General features: G+C 40.7%; 1 protein-coding gene across 12 annotated transcripts in view; it reads left to right on the top strand.

Annotated features, from left to right (window-relative positions):
- Window positions 1-6,578: 6,578 nt before the first annotated feature.
- mef2aa (myocyte enhancer factor 2aa) overlaps window positions 6,579-23,167 on the top strand; it is a 59,513-nt gene continuing 42,924 nt past the window's right edge. For 7 of the 12 annotated variants that reach the window (XM_023403964.2, XM_023403962.2, XM_023403960.2 and 4 more), the window contains exon 1: window positions 6,579-6,865. The gene's annotated coding sequence lies outside the window, so the exon portion shown is untranslated. Of the gene's footprint in view, window positions 6,866-10,529; window positions 10,686-23,167 lie in introns of those variants that run through there. The other 5 variants (XM_023403963.2, XM_023403961.2, XM_023403959.2 and 2 more) reach the window with 2 other exon arrangements.

Here is a 23,167-nt window from a genome sequence, read left to right as displayed (position 1 = left end):
GGCCTGAGAGGGCAGAACAATGGAGCCGCAGTGCAGACGGAGCAGCAGAGGGCACGACGAGCCGATCTGTCAGCCTGGCAGAGTTGCGCAGGCTACTCCGGCCCCAGACCCTCTCCTCGCACATACAATGGAGGGTGGGAGGTCAAGAGCACGAGGAAATGGAGGGGAATTCCCAGCATGCTATAATAAAATGGAGTCCTCTATTTTGGTGACTGAAGGAATAGGACACAGTCAGGCTACACCCTGCATACATCATGACTTTCAACGATTACAGTGAAGTCATTTCAGTGGGTCACTGTGCAGCTGGAGATAATCAATTTATGGGTCAGTGCTTCACTCTCTTGGAGCACTGCTCATTACTTTTGCATAAAAGTCAATGGCTTGTCTCTCTGACAGCTGAACTTGTACCATGGGACCATTCCTATGCTCTCTTCATGGTTATCAGAACTTGTTACTGTAAAATCTGGTTCTAAATGAGAGAAAAAAAAATGTTTTCAATACAACTCTTTTTCTGAATTTTATTGCAATAATGTGAAGGATTTTGCTGGGCGCATCTAAACGGGCAGTTCATTATATTGAAAAATGAAATTAAATCACATCAGGCCATGACATCCAATAAAGCTGAGTGTGTCTGATCTCTTACACCACTTACAGGAAGCATATCACTTTAGACCAATTCTTCGTACAGCACAGCCATAATATCCCCATCCTTCCCTTTTATCTATCAAGCACATGTACACTGCCCGAATCTGTTTAGGAGGACTAGGCGTTTAGTCGGGGCTGTGTACAAACGGACGTCCTGAAGACTGCTGCCCTCAGAGTGGTGACTAAGGGGGGCTAGTGAAAGCCAGATTTTGTTAAAGCTCTTAATAAGGCACAGTGTGATATATAAGCCCGCAGGCGGCAAAGCTCTGTGTGCAAACACTTCAACCACTCGTGTGATAGGGCAATCTGTGTATGGAACAGCGGATGGCCTAACAAGTCTGTTATTTCACACGCGACCCTATTTGGCCTCTCTGATATCCTTAATTTGGTAGCTGAATTTGATATAGTGCTGCAAATATTTGCTTAGGCACACATTAACTCTGTTTGCCTGGTATGTTACGATAAACAAACCGCAATGGTGTACTGAATGTAATAAATGTTAAACAGTGCATGCAATTATATACTTCACATATCTAGCCCTCCACACTGAAAGCACACTTTGTGGACCCGAGCTCTATTTTGACAGATCGTTATTCCCCTTCCTGGCCACCTAGGGTTACATTCAGAAATTAACTGTTTATGAGATGTCCAGGGTAGATGGCAAATTTTAGCCCATATTTCAGAGTGAAGAAAATATAGATTTTGACATGGAATTTCACGGTTTGAGTGGGCAGAGAATACATTAAAATGCACAGAGAAATCAGGTACCAGTTTAATGCAGATCATAGACGCTTAAATAACTAGTAGGTTGCTTTAAGCCTTGTCTCTTTTCCTCTTTTCTGGACATTGGTTTTTTTAGGACTCAAATTTTAAATCACAGACTCAAGAATGGATCTTTCCTGCTGCCTTTTGTGCCTTTACTTTCATTTGTGCTCTTTCATTTTCCTTGACTTCACTATACAAAGTGGGAAATGGCATACAAGTTAAGGCCCATTTGCTCTCATACATTCAGGCTTTTTTATCTTCTCTGTGTCATGGATTTCTTTCACCACTCTGGATTTTATAAAAGCTCTTTTCTCCTTGCCAAAGTATTGCCTATCATTCCTATTATATCTATGAAAACACTGCACTAACTTACACAAGGGAGGTTTTTGTGTCAGACAAGGACTTGATAGACTACTACTAGAAGAAATCAAACGGTGAGTGGGGAAACTATCATGCAGAATATTACATCTTGCTTGCAACTCATGCAAATTTAGTTGCTTGTTTTGAAGGGATGCACTTGGAGCACATCTATCTCCTACTGAGGCTGAATGAACTAAATGTTTGCGAAGTAATGTAATGTTGGTTTTTTGCATCTGTTCATGTTCATCTTTAAAGGACCTATATCTAAGATTTTGCTGTTGCTAAATCGCCAACATGAGCATTAACAACTGTTTACTTACGACTCTAGAAGAAACATTGCGAGTTCAGCATCAAACACCATTCTTTTACCCGCCGAGAGCTATTTCCAGTGGTGGAAAGCAATGCCAATGTTGACTCTTGTTTTGCTTCTATTTCAATCACTTCTTTTCTTCTACAGAAGTTAGCCTGACCAGCTAGCCACATTCTGATAGTGAGCCACTGTAGCGTCCAGTCTGCCCTGAAGAAGAAGCGATGCTCAGAGGGTGTATTATAACATCTTATATTTTAAAAGCAACGGTGGGTCAAGCAACCATCAACGCCACCTGCTCCCGGCAAGGAATCCATGTTCAGCGGCAGGGTTAGGGTTATATAGCCCATTAAAGACAAAAATTAACTAATCACCCTCAGAGAAGATACCAAATAATACGTTTTCTGCTGTGATTAATTACCTTAAATTCAACTCAGAATGGAAGGAGTGAGTGTGTGAGATCAGTAGAAAAGTAGGGCATCGGTGGTCAGCTGTATTTGGATTATAAGTCAACATGCTTTTAGCTGTGCTGCCTGCTGAATCAGCTATTTCTTCATAAGGATAGTGAATGATCTTAATCCTGTATATCCAGGTAACCTTTTCTGAAGGAGGAAGGATACAAGAATAGTGCAGACATTATAGTCAGGCAGGAATGTTCATACATGAGATTAGATCTTAGATTTTATACTCTTTTCTTAAGTTACTGGTTGAGATACCGGCGCGGAACAGCTGCCACACTATGAGGAAAACAAGTGTCCTCTTTTGAATGTTGGAACTTCATATCTTTCTCTGTGAGAATGCATATATACCCTGTAGTTTCAGAAGGCACAGGCAGTTTCTCTTACTTCTTCATAGTTGTTCTGAAGTAAGGTTTTCTCAGTGTGGTGACAGCTTGCAGCACTGGTGTGAGAGGAGGAGAAGACAAAGCACTCTACTCCGAGGCTGTGTGTGATTAATGACAGAGGTGTGTGTTGCAGTGGGCACCCTCGGAGCAGCTACAGATCAGTCTTCCTGTAAGACAAATCTGACACTCAACAACCCACCGCCCCACCTGCTACCCCCTCACCACCATCAAACCCTCAGCTCCTCACAGCCAAGTGCACCCAGCACGACATCACACTCATAAATCATCCTAAACAAAGCATGTTTAATCTGTGACGCGCAGGCCTGACACGCAAATTTATTACCTGTTGTAGGAAAAAACTGCATGTGCCCCTCTGAGTCAAGCCTCTATTTACCTTTGAGAAACCAGTAAAATACTGGAAAGACAAAGTCTGCAACAAAGAAAAGCTGATGATGGCAGTGTCTTTCAGGCTGAGTTCAGGAGACAAAGCCTCGCTCTACTCAACATACCGCTGCCTTTTCATGGTGGATGACATGCTTGCACGACTTTCTCGACTGCACTTGCCAAAAAGATTTAGGGATTTTTCTCAAGCACATTTGTAAAACATGAATACCAAATTATCTCTTGTGGATTAGAGTTGGATAGCTGCTCTACGCCTGGTATGAGTCATAATGCTTAGCGAGAACTGGGCACCTACTACCTACAATTGCGTGATAGGGTAGGTTTTTCAGAAATCAACTGTGCAGTAATAGAGCATTGTGAGGGAATATGCATGCAATGTTGTGCTCAGTGTTCAAAGGCAGCAGTGTAGCAGCAATTTAGAAAACATGAGAGCAAAAACAAGAGCTAGTGTGAGGGAAAATGTTCTAAAACGTGTTTCAAAGAAATGTGGACCTGTGCGCCATTTCTCTGGTCGTTTGTGTGCCATCTATCGGTTGAAAAAGATTTAATAGAAAATAAATAAATACATAAAAATTTGGAGGAGAGTGGAGAACACTTTGTCTTCTCTAAATGCTGCCTACGTGTAAACAGTGAGAGAAGATTCAGATATCTTTAGCTTTCTTGCTCTACAGTCTGACGAAATGAATTACAGCAGCATTAGCTTGATGTGGAGTCGCAGCTAAAATGCCAAGGAGAACTGGCCGAAAGGCAGAAATTAGCGTGGTCTCTCCCACACATTCCCTTTGGCAGACTCCCTTGATCCTGCTTGTCCTCAACATGTCTTTGCACTGTAAATGGTGGGAATGAGAAGTGATGGCACCTGCTGACTGGCTTTGGCAATGTCAGAAACTCACACGTACACACATACACACACACACACACACACAACAAGGTTTTTGCTTATGATGCAATCATCAAGTCAGAAAATCTGTGAAATTAGCCAACAGTGAAATGCCGAAGTACAAAATGATCGTTATGCATCATAAAACATGAAAGTTTTATCCCCTAAAAGCCAGAACAGGCATTAAAGCATCATAAATGTTGTGATTCTTTTTAAATAAATGCAACCACAGGAATTTTTTTTTACAGCTGGTACTTATTTTGAGAAAAAGGAAGAAATCAGACAAAGTGTTTTGTTCTATTTATTCTACACCAATGTATGTTTATAGGTATGAAATTGGCTAATGGCCTATCACCCAGGAACTTATGACATTGTGAATTATTGGAGTCATTCCAGGTGATTAATTAAATAATACTTGAAATTAGGGACAAAATGAATAATGGTAAGAGCAGTTTCATTCCTGACCTTGTTCAATTTTTAATGAGCTCAGTACGATGGAGACTACATTTTTATAAATGGAGCTATAGGCTCATGTGAATGTTGGAGATAATTAAAGAGTGTGTGTTATTAGCCGGATCTCTGTACGTCTGCGGGACAAAGGGGGGGGGGGGGCATCAAGCAAACAAGACAGCATGAGTGTTTGGGCTACTCCACCTTGCAGTTGAGAAGAATTCGGCAGCGTAATAAACAGAGAGGGATACATTTAGAAAGTAGAGGTAAGAAAGAAGAAGTAATCTCCAGAGAGATCATCAGCTCATCATAGGGACCTTTGTATGCTGTCGTTCTCTGCCTCAGGAAGAGCACAGACGTTCAAGAAAACCTACTGTGTCAAAGTTGTACAGAAGTGAGATAAAAAAAATAAATAAATAAAAAAAAAACCAGGAGAAAAAACATCAAAGTCATTCCTTCATTAAACCTGTTTAAAAAATAGACTGAGACTGTCCTGATTTATAGAGGAGCATTTGACAGCAGTTGACCATCACACCTAACTGGACACCTTCCTACAGGCAGACAGTCGCTGGAGTTCTCATAGCTCTGTGTTATCTGCTCCGCTTTAGTCAGCGAACTGATATCACGAGGGTTTTCATTTCAAGTGTCATTCCTTCACATTAACAGTTGTGTGCTATTCTACGCTATTTGGAGCCGACAGGCCCTGGTTACTTTTAATTACAGTGGGTAATAAGAGAAGAGATCCAGACTGTGAGACATGGAGTATTTTTAGATCTTGATCTTGATTATCTAACACATCACTGTGGTTTCCTCAGATACGACTTTGTTGGAAGACTTCTGTACCACCAATATGACTGAAATCATTGTGGATGGAAAGTTTTAGCACTTTGAAACATAAGTTAAATCAATCAATACTTTTCGAGGTACTTTGTTGTAAAAACCCTTCTAGATCTGAATATTTTGTATGTTCGGCTAAAAGAGTTCTTACAATTGCTTGCACCTTTGTTTGATTGATCCATTTGGTGCTTATTTACGAAAACTCAAACTTCAGTGTATTTAATTGGCAACTTCATATTTCAGAGTCGTTATCTCAAAAGTCACTGAAACTGCAGTATGGCATTTGTTGGCAAGGTTTGTCGCGTGACTGAATGTGTAGTGTGCGGCGAGTAGAGGACCGCGGATTGGTGAGGGGTGTTGAGGGCTTTTCAGAAAGGCTGTTTTAATGAGCCTCAGATAATGAAATGCTATTTCAGAGCTTGCCGGTTAGATTGCTGTCCCAGAAAATTGTGTGGCTCAGTGATCTGTTTGTGCTTTTCTCATTTACAAAATAAACACCTATTTCTTTCCTCACTATCGTATTGTAGATCAAACTTGACTTGTATAGCCTAATAAAGCTTGCTGCATGAGACGAGAGTTTTAGGCCCTTTTTTAATTGGAGAGAAAGAGTGTCTGGGTCTATTTGTGGTCTGGTGCAATGTTGGAAATGCCAGCTGTCGCAAATCAAAGCCCTGCTGGAACAAACCGTTATTTGGCATGTCACTGCAACTTGTTGAAATACATCACTTACATTGTCATACATAATAAGTTTTACCCCCTAATTTGAAAAAGCAAAGTATTACACATGGACATTTGATGAACAGAGTTTTAAAAAAGTAGATGTTTTTAATCTAAATGACTTATTTCACTATAAAACGCACCACAGTGAAGAATCACACATGAACTTTTTTTGAAGCATTTTCTCTAAAACTGTGCATCATGTTGTAGTAAATTACATTTTTGCAATCTTTCCAGCCCTCTGAGAGAGGAAGGAAAAATCACACCTTCTGAAGTTATGACTGACAGCTGTGGCTGGTCCAGAGAGCCCTGAGCCAAGCCCTGTCACATAACGCATGCCCGACATGTCTGTGTCCATCTGGGGTCCTACTCTTCAAACCACTGCCCCCCTTGCTCTCTGCCGGCAGAGAGACCAAGGGACAAGAGGAGGAACAGGGTGTGAAGACGGGCCTCGTAGGGCTCGGAGGGAAGCATCCAAAGCCAGCTGGTCTGGCTTTGAGGTAAATCAATGGGCAGAGCGAAACAAAGGCAGCAGAAAGAAGAAGAAGAAGAGTTGCAGACAGAACGACAAGAAGAGATAAAGAAAGTCAATACGTGCAGGAGGAGAAGGTTGTAACAGCAGGTTCTGTGAAGGCGTCTGTGCAACAACAACAAACAGGTGAGACACAGGTGTCACAAAAGGTCTTGACTCCTTACATCTGATGGAAATGTGATGCCAGTTAATGCCAAAGCCATGCAAAGTTTGATTCAGGTTTTTATCGTGAATTTCATATAAGATTACATCTTTTGTGTGGTTATGTGGATTTGAAAAATGATCTTACCCACACATACTGTATCATACTCTAGTCTACTGCATCATGTTCAGGTGAAACTTAATGAGCTGATGTAAATCACTACTTTAGTGTTGGTTGTATTTTTTTGCAAGCATCACTGTTTTTTTTTTTTTTTTTTTTTTTTATTGCTGGCATCACTTTGGGAAGATGGGAGGGGTGTATGTTGACACAAAAGTGCTGCTAAAGGAGATGCTGAGAGCAATTTGGATCCACACTGTTGTCAGCTGGCATCAACCTGAACTCGCAAAGAACCACTGCACAGCAGAAACTTTACTGATTGAAAACACTCCAAGAAAACAGCTGGGGACTGTTTCTATCTAATTGTTTTTTGTCATGACTATTGTTACACACTGTCGAAGGCACAGGAAAGAGCAGAATAACACGCATGTGTGAGAGGATAGTGTTTTATCAGTTTTTGTTTAAAAAAAAAGACAATTTCATTCTATGCAGCTTTAATATAATGAAATGTTACTAATACTGTTTCAGTTGTATAGAAACTTTGTAGAACACAGTAAAAGAATGTACACTTTTTGGTCAATTATTAATACTGTAGAATCACATGATTATGAATGAATGACTGACCTGTAGAAAACAAGGAAAGGTGCTGGACATTTAAATGAACCTAAACACGCATGTGGGGCATGGACATCAGTTTGAAGTGAGATTATCAGAGCTGGTGTCCAGTGTAACAGCATCTCTGGCTGCCATGGAATACAATCTGAGCCACCTGCATAAATAAAGTAAATTAATTTGACATATGAATATAGTAATCATTAAAAGATTTGATTGAAAATGTGCTTCTATATTCTCAATGAACATTTGCCAAAACTCTCATTTGGTACTCACAAATATATAATGAATTAAAACTAACAAACAAACAAACAACAAACAATAACAACAAATAACATTCAAAAGCTCCCCAACAAACAAAGAAATACAGTGTATTGCCCAACAATGTAGCTGAAATCTTGTGGTGCAATATAAAGGACTGGTGTGTTTGAGAAGCAGATGAGAGTAATATGAATCAACCATCACTGGGAACAATAACACTTTTGGTTTAGTATTTAACATGCAGTTTTTTTCAGTTTGAATGGGCATGTTGGGCATGCACACATTATTAGGATGTAGTTAATAATGTCTAGTTAGCTGCAACTGGCATTGATTATAATGGAGAAAGTGATTATCATATCTCTGTTGGCTTGTTAAAACCTAGCAGGTGGAATTCCTGGGTCCTTTAATATTGTCCTTTTGGAGCCAGGGTTTGCACAGTAAAGCAACAACGGACCAAAGCTCAAGCAAACTGAAGGAAGAGCCAAAACACCTCGCCTCATGTGGGCATAAAGAACGCCCTCATTTAACCTGAATTGGTGCATGGACAGCAGCCAAGACCAGGATAATGCAGACAAGTCTTTCTAAATTTAATAGACATAACAATTGCCTTTTAAATTCAACCATTATTGCAAGTTGTTGTTATAGGTTATGACATTTAAAGGAGAATGTTACTATTGTGACTTAAATGTGGTTATTAATGCAAGAACTGTTTTACATGGACATTACAAGTCATTAAGGACAGTTGTGACTTCTTGGCCTAGGGCCCTGTGCAGTCTGGAGGGATGAGGAATGCTAGACACAATCTTTTCCTGTGGGAGTGGGACTAACTGGTGAAAAACGTAGCGCAATACACTAGGGACCAGACTTTACTAGACTAAAACAAATGAGCTACATACAGCAGCAGCTATACTTTGTGAAAAACTTTCTCCTTCATTAGTGAGCATGCAGTGTAATGAAACAGGATGCCATTAGGAGAGGATACCTAAATAATCACACACTGTTTTACTATTCATTAAATCACTGATTCTGTTTGCTGAGATCTCCAATTGCTGCTATTTCTTTCTAAAACACAGAAAGAAATCTTAATACATTATGACTTCAGTCATGTGTCTATGTGACCTAAATGATGAAGTCATATGATACAGGGGGAGTCATTCAAAAGCACCATGACATGCCTTTGCTTCCCGATAATGAGTAGCCTAATGTGTGAAGGTTTGTGCAACTCCTACTGCAACTTTGTGTTTGGTCCACTCTGCTATAACTAGTAGTGGAAGATGGATTCATCTTCTAAGTATAAGAAGCAATACCAACATGTGAAGAAACTTCACAAGGAAAAGTCCTGCTTTGATTTTACTTAAGGTAAAGTATGTGAGAATTATCAACAAGTATAAAAGAGAGTAAAAGTACTCATCATAGAAGCAAAATAGGGCTTTCCAGTGATACATTTGATTACATAATTAGATTAATGGTGATGCATCGATGTGTAAGCAGCATTTTGATGTTGTAGCTGGTCAAGGTGGGGCTCATCTAAACCACTTGATACATTGGGTAGTTTTATGTAAAGTTAGACATCGTATTATGAGATCATCTTAGATTTTGTAGATAAACTACTGCTGTCGAATAAATGTAGAGTAAAACTCTTTCCCTCTGAAATGTAGGATAAAGTAGCAGATAATGGAAGACTTTCAAGTAAACTATACTTGAATCCTTCCCAACACTGTATTAAAGCCCTATTGGTGAAAACAGGTAGCCCTGTTAACTTGATAGACTCCTGAACTTCCTCATGCTCTTTGCACGTGCAGCTATACTTACTCTGCCCTGTCTAAACCTGGTCAAATGTTCTTCCCATCCACATCGAAGACATAATCTCACTGGTAAACGATAACTTTGCTCTATTTTTCTATCACACCTGCCTCTGACATGCCAGTAAAAACAGTCCTGCGCGCCCGGCCACCACACCTCCTCTGATCCTGCACATACACGTGACAAGCTCGTATGCAAGTCAACCAGGCCCCGCCCCCCTGCTCTAATTGGCCGCTCAACAGACGCTGCAGGTTTTCATTGGCTGACGGACGTGTCCTTCGAACCAAATTCCATCGCTGTTGTCTTAGAAATATGACGTCAAATGTATCTAATGTGATGAGGCTGAGCCGAGCAATTTGAGAAAGTAGTTGTCTGAATCCGAAGTAAGTCTGGAAGAAAACAGAATGGGCTCCAACATAATTACAGTCTTTGCTTCAGATAGCTGTACTTCTTTTGTTCGTTTATTTTGTCTGTTAGTTCTGTCAAAGTTTCCATAAGTTTTGTTTGTTTTACACTGTAACTGACTCACCCTCAGGGCTGATTTGGGACACAGTTGTGATCATAATGGGTATGACACGAATCAAATGACAGCAATCTTTAAAAAAAAACCCACTATGTATATGTAACAATAATAACAGGCAAAGAATCCAACACATCACAGATTCATTCTTCTTTTTTTTTTTACTTTATTTTTAAGTCTTGGGAATAAACACAGACTTTTCCAACTTGTCCCAATGTTTTGACTGTGTGTATGTGTGTGTGTGTATATGTATATATGTGTGTGTGTGTGAGAGAGAGAGAGAGAGAGAGAGGGAGAGAGCGAGCGAGAGGGGGGCAGTTCGTCAGATAAGGGGAGGAGTCTCTCACTGACAAGAGGAAGACTGGCTTTTCTGAGTTTGTCAGCTCCCCCTAAAATAGCAGTCAGCGTGTAAATGTGAACTGAAATTACGTTTATCCACTGGAGCCACCGATATAGAGTGTCTATATACAGCGACTGACTTGGGAGTAAAGGTGAGTAACGGAAATAGAAACAATGTTGTTTCTGTGCTGTAGCTACAGTGAGTGAGAGTAGAAAAGCGCAAGAGGGAGATGTGGAGTGGATTTGGGAGTCGGAGACATTAATCTATTTATCTGTTTATCTTCTCCGGGGTATACGTGCACGGGTATGAGGTATACAGAATGTAAAAAGCCGTGTCGTGTCACTTCACATTCTGTCATCCGAAATCACCAGTGAGGTTTAGCTGCCGTGAAAAACGTCCAGCTGTCCTTTTAAAGGGCGCAGTCAGACGCGCGCGCTGTTGATATCAGTCAAATGCGAGAAACTTTTGCCAGGATTCACCGCGAGCAGGAACACGCCGGTGGCAACACGCTTCACTTCTTTACTCCTTCAACACGTTTCTGTTCGCGAATCACGTTCTTTAAAAACTCCCTAAAATGTGAGATGGTGGAACTTGTGCTTTGTTACACGAGGCGCATCGTTTTGGGGAAAAATAGTAATCAATGTGTGTGTAATAACACAGTTGAGCCGTCACAACAACAGCAGGCTACAGTTCACACACTGACATTACCGTGGTAATACAAGTTGAGCTCGGATATTGAGTTCACAGCAAATTGTATGTTGGTACATTATACCGCTTCTCAAAAACATGTATTTTATTTGAATTTAATGTATGTAATAATACTTATGAATATTTTAATATTTGATTTTTGCTTCTAAACGCTGAAGCCAGTTGCTAGTTTTGATAACTGCTTGACGTTAGTGGAGTTGAGATCTAGATGGTGCTGGTCAGCCCCTGCACTGTGGCATCACTACACTTGCTTACAGCCATACATGCTTTGTTTTTGTTTGTTTTTTTTGTTGTTGTTTTTTTTTTTTTTACCAGTGTTGTCTCTTATCTACAACAAACTCTTATCAGTTCAATTAAAGCAGATACCAAACACCAAATCTAAGCTAATCTTATTTTGGCACTTTGATATGTAAGGCTATAGCTACAGTGATTCAGGTGGCTATTTCATGAATATAAAGTAAACTACCCAGTCACTTTATTTAGAAGAGATGATGAGGGGTCAATGAGTGGCTGAATCTGAAATAGTCTCAGCCGAAGTGTGTCCAACCAAGTGAACTAAAGTGAGATGTTTTAGAGGTAGTATATGTCTTGATAACCTTCTCACAGCATAAAAAAATCATTTGAAGATCCCATTTAAAAAAATTATTGTTTAAAGTGACAGGCAATGGGACAGTGCGCAGTACATGTCAGATAAGTTGCATAGTCAGTTTGGTTACTGAGCCTGTGAGAGTGGATCTCTGCTGTGTGGTGGTTCTTTGAATCTCTCGGTCTCCTGTGACCTTAACCTCTGGCCACGGTCAGCAATAGCCAACAGTAACCTGACCTTCTCAAATGTTTCTAGTGTATGCCTACACCCTACACGTCTCATTAATATAGTACAGAAGGAGTAGTTGTAACTGAAAATACCACAGAGTTAATATTGGTATGAATGTAGTCTTTGGAAAATGTTTGGTTTTCTGACATGTTGCAACTTGTAAAGCTTTTTTTTGTTTGTCAAATTCAAACTGCTTGTGTATTCAGTGGATTGTTTAGTGACCTATCTTTTGAAAATGAGAACTTTGCTTTAACCCCAGTGATAAATACTTCACTTCTTACTGTGTATGCCTCAGTTATCTGGTTGGACTGATGACATATTTTATTGTTCAAGTAATTTTTCAGGGACACGAGTTGTTGCCACACTATTAAAGTATACTTGTATTTTTCACTGTCCATTTTCTGTTACCACTGTTCTGACAGCATGTACATTACCATGCCAGCTGGTTGCCAGTGATTTTCTAAAGCAAGGCATAAAGCACCCTCCAATCTGCAGTCATTAGCTTCTGTGCTGCCCCAGGCCTCGTCAGTAATGGGCCTTGTTGCTCATGATCCACATCACGTGAGCTCTTATGTCTAATGTGTGGATGAGGGATTCTTTCAACGCTGCCGAAATGAATATCATTTTAACAATTTATGTTGTATATTAGTCACAGGAATGAGAGTGGCGTCCGTGAAGGCACAGATAGAGCCATCATGCGGTGAACTGTTGCTCTAACCTGAGATCTCTCATGCTCTACCTTTGCCATTACGCAAACACACAGGGAGAGGTTTGATGATATGGCTATTGCATTTTACCCTGTATCGTTTAATCAAGCACAGGATGATGTAGTAATGCAAGATAGATGGATGATATTCCACGATGACTACCACTGTTTATGAAATGTTTTAGCCTTGTTACATGGTATGTTTGTGTGCCCCTGCATGTCTCTGTAAATGTGCGTAAGTGCGTGCGAGCATCTTAGCACAAGTTCTCAGTGGAAAGGGAGAAATGAGAGGTGGTGACGGTGTGAGGAACGGGCAGCTGCAGCATCTTTTACTGCACTCCTCATCCCACTTCAATATCAGTGTCTCAGCTTCTCCTTCCAGGAGAAATGTGGAGTGTGTGGGCGAGTAGGATCTGCAATTAACGCTGGTTGTCAGAAAGAGAATGCTGGCGTTTACACGATGCCTCTGAATCACTGAGCGAAAGTCTTTCTCCTCCACTCTCCTCCTCCCAGGACATTTTTCCGAGGAGGACAAAACACCAGAGAGCTGAAAGCCAAGGATGTATTGAATGAAAAATAAGCGATAGAAGCTGAACATTCTTGGTCCAATAAAGGGGATAGGGTTTCTTTGATGGTTTGGTAAGCTGAGATGTTCTTTTATACTGCAAATTTAGCTTTAACATTACAGCAATTATGGATATTACAATTGTTTAACAATTAGTTTATATATTTTGAATTTTTAACTTGATTATAGATCTGTTTTTAATCATTTGGTTTTATTTAAAAATAGTTTTCATGTGCAGCATTGGGTGGCTGTTATCTCTGTACTGTACATTTGGCAAGGGAGTTTTAAGTGAAGTTGAGCTTTCTGGCAGAGTTAGAACATTTTCAATACAGATTCTTGGTTGGTTTGGTTGAAGAAACTGGCTGTAATAAGGTACTGAAACATCCGAAAATTTGCATAAATTCACTGACAACAGTTTACTACATGCACTGAGGTGATAGACTCTTCTCCTTTAAATTAATAATTGTCTCTCTGTCCTTTTTTTTTATACAGTTGATTTTAACTCTAGATTTTAGTAGTATGTCATGCGTGAAATTACGTTTTTATTTCTTTTTTCAACTCAACACTCAAAAAAACTAAAGAAACAATCAAAAACATTGAGCATAATAATGTTCAGTGTCACAGTGTAACTGTTCAACTTTCTCTTTGACCAACAAAAGCGTCTTAGTAACATGATTCATTGTTTATTGGAGCATCAATATGGAGATTCCAGCATTCTCCTGTGAGACCTGGAGGTTGGATGCAGAATCTTGAGCCTGGCAGATAATGTTTTAGACCGCAGTTAACTATGGACCGTCCCCTGTAGGCTGAAGAGAAAAGTCTTGTGCTGTTTTTTGGTAAACAAATATCCATATGAATGTGAATATACTGTTTAATTATTTCCGTTGTTGTACAGCAATACAGCAGTTAACAGGCCTAAACTATAAATTGAAAGCTGAAAACTTTTCTTAGTATGATTTCAGGTCAAGAGACATGTTTTTTTTTGTTGTTTTTTTACTTCTGCATTTGGTTAATGGTAATAAGGTCAAATGCACCAGCAAATATCCGGAGAGGGGGTTTCACGGTGGCCTTTGGTTACCAATGGTACCACTGGAGATCCTGGGTTTAGTACCTGGCCCTCTTTCTGTGTGGCATTTGCACATGCCTCTCATATTAGACAGGATATGGTGTGTTTGTGAGCCATTGGTCTGGCCGTTAACAAGCACTGGATGTCAGACAACATTAACTTGCTAAATGCTACTGAGACCTTTTTATCGACTGGCTGGTTGAAAGTTAATGGAATTTTCAGTGAGTATAATGAAATGTAATTTTGACATATCACAAAATCAATTAGTAGAACTCATGCAAAGGTTATCACTTGTCTTGAAAAGTTTTTTTTTTTTTTTTTTACTTTTGTAATATTTAGAATTAATAAATGCAGATTGCTCCTTAACTAAATTTCACTGTTAGTCAGAAAACTCTGCTGAAAATCTCCAGTAGCCTATTGTTTAGGCCCTCTAATTGCTTGATGTAAGCTCAGAGGGTGAATGCATTACTCGCTGAGGCACCGTTTGTATAGCAAGACAGCTAGCAGTGACCTTTCAACTGTCCTGCCCTTGACTGAGACCTCTGGTGGTAAGCCATCCTGTTTGGCTCAGTCAGCACATGTGCTGCTGAGCAGGGCAGAGCAGCTTAAGACCGCACCGTCTTTTCCTGTCACCCCTGCTCTCCCAAACAAGACCTGACTGGAGGTCTATTCACCTCTTCAACCTGGACCACACAGGAGAATCAGCAGGAAGATCCTCAACCAGAGCCGCACTCTAAATCTGCTGTTAATCTGCTTTTGACACCATGATCCTAGTCTGTGTCTCAGTACACATCCTTACTGGTTGCTGACTGTGACTCTGAATAAAAACCATCAAATCCACAGTGCTATAGTCGCCACAATAGTATCCTAAAATAGGGGATGTAAAAAACGACCCCATAGGTCGTCTATGAAAGCAGCTTATTATGGCCAACAGTTACGCTTAATTGTTAGGCGACCTCTAGCGGACATACCAATTATGACGGGAGCAAAGGAGGAAGTCAGGTGATGTTTTATATAGAGCGTGGAAGTCTACGTTAGCAGGAGGTTTTGGTGAACGGATGGGTCGACAAGACATAGGACTCTAAAATGAGAGGCTGCAGTTATTTTCCAGTTTGAAACTGATCCTTGTTTTTTTTGTCCATGACCTTAACTGCGTGACAATAAAGGTTTTCCAACCCTAAGGAAGTACTGTTTGAACCCAAACCACAACTTTTCCCTAAACCTAGCCAAGTAGTTTTTGTGCCTAAGCCTAACCATAATGTGCCAGTTCCATAATGAAGATCTGGTATGACTGCAGTGGAGGGGGTGATATTTCAGGCGGTCTTATGGGTTGCATCAAAGGGCAGGGATAAAATGACCTCTATGGTCGTTTAGCTTGGAGGACTTGTTGCTGTTTTATCTATTCATAAAGCACCACACATCATTTCTTGTTCCATTTGCTTCTGTGTGCTGTGCAAAGTTTCGACAGAGACTTTTCTAATTTAATGAAGTTCATAGGAAGAATAATACCACATGCACACGGTGTGGTTTGCGACAGTAGACTGTGGAAGCATGCGGTGGAGCAAAGGTAATGACTTTGAGAAGTCAAGACATTTTAGCACCTTTCTAAGATGTGCCCCCTCCTTCCTTGGCTTTCTGGAGTGCAAAAGAAACCACAGAATCACACCGTGCATCATCTCAAAAGTGAGTGGGCCACACTTAGAAGACGTATAACCCCAACATGAGTGTCCTGTGGTTTAGTTAGTCATTATTTCTTAGCTTGTTTTTGTTTGCATGCAATATACATTTGCTTACATGCAGATGTAAGACCAGTGAGTGACTATGTTGCTGCACAATACTATGGCGATATTATTAAGTTGAATCATGTGTAAAGCAAAACTGATAGTTGAAAAGGAAGTTAAGAAAGACATCTCTTTGCTGAGTTGCATTTTAGCTGAATTTTAATGAGACATACATAAATCAAAGGAATATATTATAATCTAATTTACTAGATCAAAAGATCTCCCATGATTGCTAATATACCCCACTGTATTGAATTCCTGATGCTGTACTGTAGATCTTTCTCTCTCACTGGAGATTTAACTTTTCCGGCTTTGTGTAGAGTTGATTAAGTAGAAGCATCATGAGCAGACAAACAATTGAATTCTATGCAAAGTAAACTTTCTTCAAAGTCTGCTAAGCTCTGTGTGATGAGGCTGTTTTACTGTGCTGTTACCAAGTGTTAAAATAAGCAATTTGAAACATCACATTACAACCTTGATCACCATTTAATCCAGGCTCCCATTGTGTTACCCAAGATAGTAAGAAGTATGGGGCCATGGAAAGGTGTTAATCAATAGCTGGTGTAGTAAATACAGCTGCGAGACCTGGGTGTCACAGCTCCTACAGTGAACCCATTGACTAAAAGTCCAGTAGCTGCTGGAAGGAAGAATTGGATCTCCTGCAGCTGGGCAAGCCCTGTGGCCCCCCGAGCTGCAGGAAGGACGCCTGGCCTGCGATATCCTTGTTTTTCTGTCTGTCTGAGAAGCCCTGTGAACCAGGACAGCTGGGGGGGGATGTGATTCCTCCCATTATTTAGTAGCGCACATCAGCCGTATGAACAGGGAAGGGAAGTGACCCAGCCCCCTCCACTCTCTGGAAGCTGCTCCAGTCCACCGCAGGGCTCTGACTTGCAGTTCAAAGATGTCTTCCTCTCTGCTGTTAGGGCTGTGCTCTAGCAGCATGAACACTGCAGCGCCTTATGCATGTTCTTTTCGCTAGAGCATGAGTTTCCAAACTGTTGTAAATTAGACTGAAACACAGTATGTTGTGTCTTTTATTATGTGTGCAGATTCACGATGATAAGAATGTCTTCTTTGGCCTTGCCCACTTCAGGGGAAGTATAAGCCTGATTAAGTATGATTTTTACAAGCCATTATATCATCTTTAGACTTTTCCAGTTCAGTTAGCTCTCTAAACATTACTCCTCTTTAGTCTTTAAGTGGACACAGTTTCAAAGTCTCTGCACTCTGGCAAGCCATATTGTCTTTTTCAATCAAGTCCATCTAGTATTGTGATTGCATCCCCAGTCCCTAGATCCCAACTCTCTATATAGTGTGACTGGGATTGAGAGCGAGGTGTTGAGTCTGCCCGCTGCTTGTGCGTCTGCCCGTCTGTCCTCTCCCCTTCTCCCAGTCCACTTTCCATCTGTGTGCTGTGGGCTGCAAATCTAGGTGAAAATGGTGTAGTTTTTTTTTTTTTTTTTTTTTCACTAGCGAGCTGTTGCCAGCCTGTATTCATGTCAGACTGTGTTGTTCTTGATTTTGTTTCCCTCATCCCCTCAACCTCTGTCGCTGGTCCAACTGCCAGGGGTGTTCAGAACGTATATTTGGGGTTTGGGTGGGGGACTAGGGTGGGGGGCATCCATCGTCAGCCATTGGCCCAGGGACTCAGGACCAGGGGCTATCAGCGAACAGTTTGACTGAAAAGATTCCTGGATAGGTGAGCAGCAGCAGGGCCTGTGGGGGTCTCTCTCCCTTTCTTTCTCTCTGTCCGTCTCCCTCTCTCACTCTCTCACTCTCTCTCTCGCTCACAGTGTTTGCACACACTGTTCATGTGACAGCTAGCACACATCATCTGATTTGGGAGAAACTGTGGGCTGTAACTGCAAAGAAATGCCCCGTAGATTACTTGCTCAGTGAATGCCGTTCATTGATGTCAATAGATATTCAAACTGAGACAGACACGCAAGAGGAAAACGTTCCCCTCATCTTTTGGATTGAAGTCAGTTTACCAAGCCTTATCAGTAATAAGGAAATGATCCACCTTGCACATTTTTGTGTCACATCTGCTCTGTGAAAACAGGGCATTCAAGGATAGTCTGCTGTTGAAACTGCTGTTTACTGTTAAGACATATCATTCACAAAGCAGATTCAAAACATGCACTGACTATTCAAAGTGAAAACGGTCTTCTAGTGTGTCACAGAAACCTAATAACATAAAACCCCATGGCAAACATTTCATACACACAGGTTTTATACATTTTCCTGCCACTTCCACCCTCCATGTTTTATGCAATATTTTCAGAAATGGGTGAGCATTTGCTTTATTTGAAATGTTTACATGACATGAAATAACATAACATGAAATTGTAAGAAGAAAAAAAAATCAATGCTACTTTAGCTAGCTCCTTTCACTGTTGTTATGACTCATGGCCATCCTCACTGCTCAGATTGCATAAACCTTTTATGTAATGGAACACTGTGGGAAAGAGGCATCGAGTGGAAGATAAAAATGGGAAGAGAAAATCAAATATTTATTCAGAGCTTTTTAATTTTTTTTTCCATTAAAAGCAGACTTTCTCTGAGGGCAGACAGTAACTATAATCCTAAACAATATGGACTACATGTATGTGTGGCAAAAACTGTTGTTTTTCGCTCGCTATTTATTTAGTGAAATGTGCCTGCTGATCATCAAACACTGGGAGAGAACTGAATATCTGGAATCTCAGTGTCTAATCTGGATCCTCAGTGTTTCCAAAGATGTGTTGAGAGCGGGTAAATGTACTACTGCTGAGACACATTATGCATGACGTCCCTAATATCCTTACACTGTGGATTCCCCCTGGAGGAAGATCTTGGTTCATCTTCGCTGTTTACCATTTCTGAGTTGCAGTCTGCGCTACATCAAAAGGCTGCCATGGCAGTTAACACAACTCGCAGGGTTCCTGGCAGGGTGGGGGTGGTGGGGGGTGGGGTGCGGGGGGACTGTTGCTCCCTATGGTGTTGGCATTATTATTATTCCCTGGTGCCCTGGTGAGAAGTCCATCTAATGATAGACAACCATGCAAATGGAGACATGCCATCATACCATATAAGACCACACAATAATGCTATGTAAATTTATAAACCTCTAGGATCGTGTATGCATTTGTTTTTTTTGTTTGTTTTTTCTTTTTTGTTGTTTTTTTTTGTGCATGTGTTTTTGGTGTTGTTGTCTATCGGTGTGCAAGTGTTAGAAAAACAGAAAAAGTGAGAAAAGCTTAAAAAAAGCAATAAACAATTATTAGATTGTGAAAATTGAGAATAAAACCTACTCAAATGTGTAACATGTAACTTTGTAAGTGTGAGACAGGAAGTGTTCATCCATAAAGAGTCCTGAATACTGATGTTGCGCCATGTCAAGACACTGACTTGTTAAAGTGACATACTGTCATAAGGAATGTTGGTGATGGAGGGCTTTTCCTCTGAGACATAGTTTGTTAAACCAACGGCGTTAATGTGAAGTGAGTAGTTATCCATTAGTCTGTCAATTGCATTTTACAAACATAGCATGACATACTGTAGATTGGCTGATTATTTCTGAGGGTCAAGAGGTTAACCTAATAGAGAAGTTTCACTGTTTCACAGTGATGTGTTATGGGAAATACTGTAGCCGTAACAGCTTGAAACTCCAGTTTGTGTCTTTCATATATTTCCAAATTACATTGAAGTAAGAATCAGATATTCCAAAAAATAGATAACCTTGAAATTTAAAACAACAACCAAAAAAACGAAGATCTTTGAACAACATTTATTGCTGTTCTGGAGGTAATAAAAGACTCTTCTCACTGTCTGAATGACAAAATATTCAATCTGCTACACAACAAAAAATATTTTTTACTTGTTTCTCAAGATGTATAATTCAGTGCATGGAATTGACATATGTCCTTGCTCTTTTAACAGAAACAAAACATGAAACTATGAAAATGTACGATATTGGAAAGAAACATTAAAGTATATCAATACACATCAAAGATACAAAGATTTGAGTGAGTAGCTGTGTCATTTGTGGCACAACTTGAAACAGATTAAAAATATTTGTTTGTCGGGAGGTGGATGAAATATTTTGCTGGTTAAAAGTGTCTTTACGAATTGTGGAAAGCCTTCAAGATGGCGTTAAATGTTAGTCAACTTTTTGGGTTTTTCAAATAGAAACTGAAACGCGTGTCTATGATTTTCTCAGTTGCGCATCCATTTTTAATGAGACATAATTCATCTACCTACCCTTGCAACAAGGAAGTTATCATCATTTTCTTTGTTCATAAAAGTTTCACTCAAATATGCATCAAGGGATCTACCTTGAGGAGGAGAGTAGCTTTTCTACATGAAATGGATATAACTGCTAGGAGAGGGTCATCTCTTTATCCTTGAGAAACTGAGAATCCATTCATTGGCTGGGCTCGAAAACCTGACTGACGCAAATGGATCATTGGGAATAGAAGTGTCCCAGCAGTAATTATGTTACAACGCCGCTGCCGCACACTACCACAGAGGTGGGATGGGATGGGCGCGGGGTGCTTCTTTTAGTCTTGTTTCCTTTACATCTTTCCACATAGTTAACACAGTCATACTGTCTTTTCTCTCCCACTCTGTGTGTCTGATTCTCCCTCCCTTACTCTCTTGTTTTTAGTTCTGTCTCTCTTTCACACACACACCTGCTATCAAACCAAAACACATGAAGTGCAGTGGAAAGTTTCTGACTAACATTTATCCTGCTCTGCTGAGCGAAGGTCTCGTCCCTCTGTTGAATGACTCTTGAAGAAAAAGTTGGTAGCTGATCATGTCACCTATTTGTCACTGTTGTCTTCCTGGCCTCTAGATCCCCACTGCCTGTGCCTTGAAGCTAAAGCAAAACGTCTGTTTCATTTTTTTCCTGTGCTATCCGGGACTCAGTGGCACTAAGTCAGTTAAAAAAGAGACATGAAATTAATGTAATGTCAATGGCGTTTTCTCATGAAACCCCAAGGCACTTAGTCAAAGTCACCTTGCATAGTCCTCTGATCCCCTGACAGTAGTGTGAGAGTGAGATGGAGGATGTCTGTCTGGTAATGCTGTCAGCATATGATGTCCTTCGGTTATTGGTTGTTATATCCACTCATCGTCATTCAGATTTTGTAGATTGGATTCGTGTCCAGTATTTATCTGAGGAGGGACATCATTTCCATTCAGTCGGCTGTATAGCGTGGCCCACAGTGAAACGTTTTCTCGGTGAGAACAGGTTCATCCTGTGGGGCTTTCTTTCCTTTTGATGTCATTTTGGAGGTGATAAGTAGCTTTCTGTCTCCTGGTCCCTGTCTTACAGTACCATCCCCCAGCCCAAGCAAGGTGCTAGCAGCATGGAGGATTGTTTGAACTTGCATTGATCCAATGTGGGATTACAGCTGGGTCATTGGAGAGTTGGACTGAGCTACCAGTCATCAGGGCAGATTAACCACTCGCTGCCTGCTTGGCTGCCATTTTAGTGCAGACTCTCACTGCTGGCTTTGTGACTGTCCCCACTGTGCAGGTCACTGTCTCCTTTTGAACAATGCCTTTTTATACCTTACTTGATTGAGTTTGATTCAGACTGATTTAATATGTAGAGGAAACATATTGCTGAATGAAACAAGACAAGAAAGATGCTCGACCGCCTTCTACATGGCTTTAAATCTGTAAGTAATCTAATAAAAATGTGTCTTAAATTTTACAATCTCAAGATTTTGGCCTGCAGGTCTTTCTATTATATAAACTATATGTATATGGTTTTCCTTTAAAACCTTCAAAGTATTCATATCAAAATCATTTTAGCCTTTGCTTTAAATGTTATTTAAATCACTCTCTGGTATAAGAAATGTCACCCGCAGCAATGCTTTAAAGAGGAAGGGGAAGTGCTGCAGAAAGTCCATGATATGCAGACTGCCCCACCTCTTTCTACATTTCTCAAAGCCCCCTTTTTCACTTTTTTTTGTTCGCATGCCCTTGCAATGGCTCTTATTAATTATATCTCATTAGTTGCCTTGGAAACTGAGGTGAGGGAATGTATAACATGAGTTCAAAGAAAGAGAGAAAGAAAATGAAAGAAAGAAATCATGAGAAAAAGAAAGAAAGAAAGACATTTAAAAAAAAAGAGGGGGGGGGTTGAAAAGAGGCGATGGAAAAAGTGGTTGTTGAGAGATCAGCTGTGTGTCAGATTAGCATCAGGAGACATTAACACTAGTGATGCTGCCGGGGCCACAATCCTGCCTTTCACTGCTGGAGAAGGAGATAAGCGCACTCTCACAAAAGGCAAGAGGGAGAGAGTGTGAGAGGGCTGGCTTGCCTCCACTCCCCTCAGGCCAACAGCCCCATTTACAGGTACAGCACCTTCTGATGAAAGCAAGAACAAAGAGGTGGATGTTCATTTCCTACTGCGCTGGTGTCAAGGCTCCATTGAAACAAATCGGTAAAACTGTGGATTTAGGCTGCTTTGCTTTATGTCTCCAGTTTGCCAGAGGCTAATCACAACCGAGCCACAGTGTTGACACTTTGGGTTCGATACACTTAAGAACGTTGTCATGGATTATTTCACAGAATCCCCATATCGCTGCACATCAGATTACCGCGCGAGGCTGTTGCATCCTATCGGAAATGTAGTTCTGTCATAATCATGTTGTTTCAATTTATATTAACTCGTGTTGTGAGAGCCGTGATTCACTCTTATGTAACCGGTGGAGTGTTTGAATAACAAGGAAAGGTCTCTGCCTACTAATTGTAAAGTGAGTGTTTGAAAGCAGCGTGTGCACGTTGTCCAGCCTGTGTAATGATCCTTCCAGTAAACATGATAAGCACACATAGAGCGAAGCCAAAAGAGATGAGCCTTTGTTGTTGTTTAGTCTTGCACTTACAGTCAGGACGGTAATAAGGGGAAGGATCAGAGGGGAAGGGTGTCCCCAAGGTGGTCAACTCCCTTTCTCCCTCCTCTTCTCCATTTCTCCCCGGCTCCCTCTGACCCCCCCC

Source organism: Seriola lalandi, unplaced genomic scaffold (assembly GCF_002814215.2).
Source record: "Seriola lalandi dorsalis isolate HSWRI2012SDOR001 ecotype SW California unplaced genomic scaffold, Sedor1 jcf7180002054188, whole genome shotgun sequence".
Taxonomy (NCBI): domain Eukaryota; kingdom Metazoa; phylum Chordata; class Actinopteri; order Carangiformes; family Carangidae; genus Seriola; species Seriola lalandi.
This window is presented reverse-complemented; position numbering and strand designations above follow the sequence as displayed.